Below are 6,401 nucleotides of genomic sequence, written 5' to 3'. Positions count from 1 at the left end.
TAAAATAACAAACCTGTGAAAATTTGAGCTCAATCGGTCATCGAACTTGCGAGATAATAATGAATGAAAAAACCACCCTTGTCACACGAAGTTGTGTGCGTTTAGATGGTTGAATTCAAGACCTCAAGTTCTAAATCTGAGGTCTCGAAATCAAATTCGTGAAAAATTACTTCTTTCTCAAAAACTATGGCACTTCAGAGGGTGCCGTTTCTCACAATGTTTTATACCATCAACCTCTCCCCATTACTCGTTACCGAGTAAGGTTTTGTGCTAATAATTATTTTGAGTAATTACCAATAGTGTCCACTGCCATTAAAGATTCCAGTAGAATTTTGATGGTATCAATCAAACGAGAATGCCAGGGGTGGTGCAGAATATTAATCCACGATATTATATTCACTGCAAATGGTGATCACAAGATTAGAGTCAATTAATCTTTTTCTATGGCATTGATTTGTTTAAATTTGGTATCCATCATATGAGATTGTGTTAAATTTATACCCAGAAACCTCTCATGTTGGTAAGACTGTTATAAAAAAGGGATAAATTAATGACTGACAAGCCTGATCCAGTCCAGGGCCCACTTTCATAAAGCTGCTAAGCAGAATAAAATGCTTAGCAAATTTCTTTGCTTGACAAAATATGAGTGGGGCACAGTTGCAACATTGAAACCTTATTTCATTATGTGCTAAGCAAGATTTTATGCTTGCACACTTTATGAAATTGGGCATAGAGCCCAATTTCATTAAGCTGTTGAGCCTGAAATTTTGCTAAGTCTGGTACCAGTTGCAGTTTGGTAACCATAGAGTCATATATAAGAACTAGAGGGCGCACGGGTGATGCTTCGTGCACAAACGCGACGGGACCGCAAGGAGACACGCGCGTGCCATTCTGTACGCGCGTTGAATATGAAACACACGGAGTTTGTGTTTATTAAACGCTACGCGATGCTGTTTTGTTCAACTTACAAAATGGCCGCCTGCGTGCATGCTGGGGCGCGTATATAGGCCAGTGCGCCCTCTAGTTCTTATATATAACTCTTTGTTGGTAACCACAATTTTTGAACTAACAAGGTCTGCCATTTTGTTGAACCAAATTTGGGACTCCAAATCACAGACTGTGTTAGTTCACAAAGTATAAGGAAAACCACAAAAATTTGAGGGTTATTTGTGTGAATCATGCATTAATCTACTTTTAAAACAATTTCCAATCATTCATTTGGTTGCATTTACAGAAAAAAATTGCCCCTAATCGAAGACTATGTAACCCTTTATAACAACCAAAATGGGCTTCTACCAAGTTCACACTTTTTTTTTAATTTGTTACTTAGGGGGGGGGGGGGGGGGGGGGGGGTTCAATCTCAATTCATGCTTCCAAACTGGAACAGCGTATCAATGCAGTACCAATCATCTGCGTAAACTTGCCCAGTTTCATGTTTAATTGTCTTTTTTTTTTTTTTTTTAAGAATATTGTGAAAATATCGTAGCAAATGATTTAATTTCAAGCTCATTATCCTACGTGTAATACGGTGGTACAAACTTATCTGAATGAAAGCATTTACATTTTTGCACAATAAACTCCTGAAAATTTCACTGGTTGTGTTGTTTTGGCCGTTTTTATTTTGATTCTGGGAAAAAATAGATGTATTGTTTAAACATTTTGGAGGATTACACATTTCGGAAAGCCCCTCTCAGATCCATCGCACGAGAAAAGTGAAAATAACTAGGGCCCATACAATTTCATAAAGCCTGTTAGCACAAAAAACTCTTGCTTAGCAAAAATAGTTTACCACCCAAAATACTTTACGTTTACCTTTGGTGTGAGTGGTGGTACCCCACTCATTGCTTGTTTAGCAAGTAGAATTTTCCTGCTAAACAGCTTTATGAAATTAGGCCCTCATGACTAAGCACAGAGTCGGCGCTTACGGAAACAGGGAATTTTGTGCTTACGGCAAGCCTATTTCACAGGTTAGCGGCGAATTTTTGCTTCTGTGCATGCGTACTCCACGTTACTAGGCATTCTACGCTTACATTACAAGGCTAGCGCAAAAATTCGGCGCTTGCACGTAAGCGGGGAATCGTGTTCGTAAGCGCAGAATTCGGCGGCAAGCAGAGCCATGAAATTGGGCCCAGTTCGTAGCTCGTCTCGCCGCCAAGAATGCCAATGGCATGCACGGACATTATATTTACAAAAATGTGTATCACCTCTCTTACTCGTTTCATTTTGTGTGACAACCAATGGCGGCCTCCAGGCGATATATCAGCCAACGACCAGCCGAGGGGCGATCTGATGACGTATTAGCATCTTGGTTGCCATGGTTACTGCACGTAGTCAGTAGTTTTTTCCAGGGTTTATCAGTGTTTTTTAAAATATTTTTTCAGCAGACGATACGACGGTGGGGAAACTGTAGCAAATAATTAAAAATCTTGTCAACACAACGGGTTCTTTGCTCCGTTTTTAAACACCTGAGATTATAGGCCCAATTATTGTTAACGGGGTTGTTCCAACATTCTTAAGACTTTGACGTCACTCCCGGATATGTTCGTGCCTCCTTTCGAAGGACTGTTCATCTTGACGTGAAGAAGACACACACCCGAGCTGCAAACTGTGATATTTAGCAAATATACAGAATCTTAAATTCCCTGAAAAACAAACCAAGCGCTGGAAATAAAAGCTAATGAACACATTTGACAATCTTCTTAATTATCATGGAAAACTCCTTATTATATTGGATGAACTTCTAATTTCCCGATTGCTGCAGTAAACGAAGAAAGGCTCCCCGGTTCGTTGCTGAGGCACGCTAGTCAGCAAATAGTTCAACTTGAACCATTGCCACCAATATGAACTTCCTATTGTTAATCGGTACTTTTATTTCCTGAAATGATGATTTAAAATTATGTGCCCAGCCTTGAGTTATGGTTTGACAATTGTTTATGTGCATTTATGAAGAAAAAAAAATTGAAGGAGTAAGGCCGGCCGGACAGAAAAAGTACTGCGTACTTGTTGCACGCAAGTGCAAGCGCGCTACACTGCACATTGTGACGCGTGATATTACAGATTGTGCACAAACTCCGTCCATCCGCCATCATCCATGCGTACTGTTTTGAAGGTGCACACAACGTACATATCTACACATACGTCGTGTACTACACGGACGCCGGACGTCGAGGCAAACGAAGCAGACGAGAAGAAAACACGTAAGTTTTCGTAGTGATTCCTTATCGATTTTTCTCCCAACACATGGGTATTTTCTGGAGACACAGCAGCTGATGCACCCAGCGTGAAATACCGAAGGTCATTTTTAGTGTAGTCCGGTACCAAAAGGCCGTGTTTAGTCGTGCAAAAGTATCACAATAAAGTTGAATACCGTACACTCCCACACCGGACAACGGAAAACTACACACCGTGTGCGAGGACGTTGTCTGGGCCGTGTTTGTGCCAACATTTCCCCCGTCTAAAACTCCGCGTTCGTCCTTAGCGACAAGGAAGTTTAATGTGCAATGTCGGACGTGCGGGAATTGTAGTATTCTGCTGCATGTATAAACAACCTGTTTGCTGTCGAGGCTTCACAGACTAGAGACGATTTGAAGGTTTGATATTAAATTACTTTTTATAACTGGACTGCTGATGAGTGTTGTTTTGTAAACCAAATCCCATTTCGGTCACCACTTGACTTCGATGTTATTTAGGCTATTGTTCATTAAATTTGACACCAGCAAAAATATTTTTGTTTTTAAGTTTAAATGATTGTGGATGGTCATAGAAATAAGTGAAAAGTTGGCAATTTATTGGTTCTGCTGTTTCACATTTATTGGATCTATCGTTGTTGTATTTGTAGAGTTGAATTTGTAATTTTCTTCCTCCATATTAAAAACAAATAATTTCTAATTGTTTATGCCTGTTTTATAAATTGATTTAAAAACTATTTATTTTTTTGTTGTACATGTGTAGTACTTCGTATCTTTGGGATAAATTGTATAAAATGATCACACATTTTTTCTTGTAAATTTAAAAGTTGAATACTGTAGCAGGCTGGTCTAATTTTCTTCCTCCATGCTGGTCTTAATGTATTGTATGCACCACCATTGACCACTGACCTGGCTGTATCATATGCCCATAGTGTCCATAAATTGCGTTAAAAATGTCCACTTTTATCTGATCACAGATGTTTCATTTTTAAATGTAAACATGATGTAAGGAAATGGAAATAAAAAAAGGTGTTCAACGTCACAATTGACCCTGGCTGATGTAGAGTAAAAACAAAGAATTCAATTTGGAAGTGCCCTTGGCAGAAAGACCAACCTATTTTGTCACATTAGGTGCGACCAATCACATTGTTTGGAGTAAACCAGCACAGCTCGTACCCCCTGGTGAGATAACCTGTTGAATTCAGACATTATTGTTGCACAGAGAGAAGTATGTCACTCATTGATTCAATTTATTGTTAGAAGTGTACTACTAGACCCAGTGACTGTGGCGCTATTACTTTTTTCGAAATTTTTACATATTGGCCATGACCGATATCAAAATTTTGAAAAAAGGGAATCTATCACCCCAACCTGATTTCCAGTGTTCTTCACGTACACCAAATTAATGTGGTAACTAGAGTTTAATATTGTGTACATACCTAGACCCAGTGACTGGGGCGCTAGATTCATTTTTTCAAAATTTTGACATTATTGGTCATGATAATGTCAACATTTTGAAAAGAGGAATATAATAGCACCCCAGTCACTGGGTCTAGGAATATACACAGTATTTACTCTAATTACCACATTAATTTGGTGTACGTGAAGAACACTGGAAGTCAGGATTTTGTAAATGGGTACTTACAAGTTTGCTTGAAATTTAAAAAACCTGTGTCCAAATTGTTTACTTCATTTCATTCGTTCAAAATCTATTCAATTCGCTGCCAGCAGCAAAATTACATGAACAGTTACTTTAAAAAGTTGGAGTAGTGACATTACATTTTTCTATTTAAAATGGCGTAAATCTTACACACAAAAACACTGAGTAAAACATTACACTAATAATTTAAATGGCGTAAAAACATTACACTCAAAAACAGAGATTTTTACTACTTTTTGACTACATTAAAAACGGGTGTCCAAATTTAAAACAGAGTGCTCAAAAGATGCCTAGACACTGTAGACAGTGCCCCTAGAGCTGGCTAACACTGGAAAATAAATACACAAGCGTGAATGTACATTATAGAACCTCAAAATCTGTAAAAAATTCCCAGACATGCCAGAAGGGAAGCTTTGATTTAATACTGTACAGAGCTCACTAAGCAGTACTTTTTCTCTGATAAGTGTATAGCTGTGCATGCACCAAAATGTTTATGTTGACAGCATGATGAGTAGGTGTGTGAAACTTAGTGTTAAGACGGAATTCAAATGCACGGGTCATCTGAACCTATACACAAATTTATTTCAAAGATTCCAACAACCAGGCATGGTTTTCTTCCGAATTTAATCTCAATTCTTAAAAAAAATCAGCTCTGTAGTATACATGTAGGCCCCTTCATTGTTATTTATCAAAAAAATCCAAAAAGCCTATCAGAACATATACGTTGTAGGTCAGACCTTCAGTCAATATTATTATTTAATTCTCTTTCCTGAACAACTAAATAACAAATATATTGTTGTGTGTCATGGCCGTGCGCCTAGTAGTCCGATTCCAAGTTCTGGTGTTGATATCAACAGAGTGTGGGTTAGAATCCCAGTCACGACACTTGAGCAAGGCACTTTTTGAAACCATGTATCGAGTTGAAAAAAAAAGTTAGGGAAGGTAGTGCATGTATACTGCTCTACCAGCCAGGCTCCTTGTGGATGATACCCATGCCTACCATAGGGACTCTGAAGGGACCCTTTTTCAGCCCCAGGAGTTTGTGTACATTGGAGGTGGCAACAAGCCCCTGGTGACAGTTGATTTGGGTGGACAGCTCAAATCAGTTTTAAAGTGCTCTCTCTCCTTGAAGTGTCCATCTGGCCTTGTGATGTTATGGGATCTCTCATTGAAAAAGATAAAACAGAAAACAAAGTTGTTTGTGGCAGTGTGCTGTGACATACATGTATAAAGTGAACAACAAAATTAATACAAAGGGCTGGGTTTCTACCATTCCAATTGGGCCCTAGCCTGGCTCTAAAACAAAGTTGTTTGTGGCAGTGTGCTGTGCCATACATGTATAAAGTGAACAACAAAATTAATACAAAGGGCTGGGTTTCTACCATTCCAATGGGGCCCTAGCCTGGCTCTAAAACAAAGCTGTTTGTGGCAGAGTGCTGTGACATACATGTATAAAGTGAACAACAAAATTAATACAAAGGGCTGGGTTTCTACCATTCCAATGGGGCCCTAGCCTGGCTCTAAAACAAAGTTGTTTGTGGCAGAGTGCTGTG

At 38.9% G+C, this 6,401-nt stretch overlaps 1 protein-coding gene across 2 annotated transcripts in view; it reads left to right on the top strand.

Annotated features, from left to right (window-relative positions):
* The first annotated feature begins 3,149 nt into the window (after positions 1-3,149).
* Positions 3,150-6,401, top strand: part of LOC117300907 (dual specificity tyrosine-phosphorylation-regulated kinase 4-like) — a 44,888-nt gene continuing 41,636 nt past the window's right edge. The window contains exon 1 of one of the 2 annotated variants that reach the window (XM_033784774.1): positions 3,150-3,197. The gene's annotated coding sequence lies outside the window, so the exon portion shown is untranslated. Of the gene's footprint in view, positions 3,591-6,401 lie in introns of both variants that reach the window. The other variant, XM_033784773.1, reaches the window with a different exon arrangement.

This window comes from Asterias rubens, chromosome 16 (assembly GCF_902459465.1).
Source record: "Asterias rubens chromosome 16, eAstRub1.3, whole genome shotgun sequence".
NCBI lineage: Eukaryota > Metazoa > Echinodermata > Asteroidea > Forcipulatida > Asteriidae > Asterias > Asterias rubens.
Note: the sequence above shows the minus strand (reverse complement) of the source record. Positions and strands in the feature narration are given on the sequence as shown.